This window comes from Pongo abelii, chromosome 1 (assembly GCF_028885655.2).
Source record: "Pongo abelii isolate AG06213 chromosome 1, NHGRI_mPonAbe1-v2.0_pri, whole genome shotgun sequence".
NCBI lineage: Eukaryota > Metazoa > Chordata > Mammalia > Primates > Hominidae > Pongo > Pongo abelii.
The window spans coordinates 87,260,647-87,262,218 of NC_071985.2; the positions used below are offsets into that span (position 1 = coordinate 87,260,647).

General features: G+C 40.8%; 1 pseudogene; it reads left to right on the top strand.

Moving 5' to 3' along the window:
• Positions 1 to 925: 925 nt before the first annotated feature.
• Positions 926 to 1,193, top strand: LOC112132302 (cytochrome c oxidase subunit 7B, mitochondrial; annotated as a pseudogene).
• The last annotated feature ends 379 nt before the right edge of the window (positions 1,194 to 1,572 follow it).

Genomic DNA, 1,572 nt, shown 5'->3' on the forward strand with positions numbered 1-1,572 from the left:
CACAGCTGTATGCCCCTTGGACTCTAGTTAACCTACAGCAAAAGAATCCCACTAAGTCACTGCTCAAAGTTTCACCTCAATTGGCTGTATGGTGATTCTGCTGGTCACGAGTGCTCACATGTTTCTAAAGGATGGCCCAAAATTTTAGGGACATTTTCCCCTTTTTGTTTAAGTCCTCATCTATCCTGAGCATTCAGATGATGGAGTAAGAAACAATGGCAGGTAATAAAACAAGCACGGGAAGGTAGAACCAGATTCAAGTTCAGAGTCTTCGCTCACTTGCTGGGTGACTTACCCATGCATGTCCTTCAACTAAGATGTAAGCACTTACTATATTAGGGCCATTGTTCTTAGTACTGTTGCCCAAATCTACCAATAACTGTTTCCTCATGTGTACAATGGGAATCATTTATCATTTTATCAATACTTTGTAGGACTATCTGGGGATTAAATGAGACAACATGTGAGTTCCTTATCTATTGTAGGCACACAATAAGTAACAAGTATTATTTTGGTGGTACATGTTATTTTATCCTTAAAAGAAAAGTTTGAAGGCAGGGTGCAGTGGCTCATGCCTGTAATCCCAGCAGTTTGAGAGGCCAAGGCAGACCAATCACTTGAGGTCAGGAGTTCTAAACCACCCTGGCCAATATGGTGAAATGCTATCTCTACTAAAAATACAAAAAATTAGCTGGGCATGGTGGTGGGTGCCTGTAATCCCAGCTACTTGGGAGGCTGAGGCAGGAGAATCGCTTGAACCTGGGAGGTGGAGATGGCAGTGAGCTGAGATCACGCCACTGCACTCCAGCCTGGGCAACAGAGGAAGACTCAGTCCCAGGAAAAAAAAAAAAAAAAAGTAAAGTGTGAGTGGCTTTTGTGTTTCAGCACTCTTCAAAGGTACCTCAAGTGAATTTGCACCAAAGCAGCGGCTGCATTTCCTCAGTTCTATCTTCACCTTCATGATGTTTTCCTTGGTCAAAAATTCATTAAGTCGTCTCCATGTTCCAAGCATTCGGCAAAAAATGGCAAGGCAGAGCCACCGGAAATGTACATCTGATTTTCATGACAAAGACGGTAATGCTGTATTAGCTAGTGGAGACACCGTCTGTATTGCTGTATGGACATACGTAGCAACACAAATTAGAATAAAAGGGAACCTGTCCGCTGTTGGCAGAGTCACCCTAAGGGAATAGAGAGATCAGTAATCATCCCAGCTGGGATAGTACTGAATTGTTTAAAAAAATACCTCATAATTGATGCCAAGTGAAAGCACTGTATACCCTTAAGATATGGCATTATTGAAGAAATAAATTTGAAACCTTCAAAAACAAACAAACAAAAATGGTAAAGTCTAAGTTCTGCCTAGACCATGAATGAGAGTCAATGTCTCATTCATCTTTGTTTTCCAACCCCTGTCAGAGTAATTTGCACATATCAAGCTCTCTATCCATCTTTGTGGAAATAAATGAGTAGTTAGAAATTAATAGATTGTTTTGTAATAGAGAAATGCATAATTTCTCAATTCAAAGAAGTCACTGAGAACCTGGGAAAAAAGAGTGTGTGTGTGTGTGT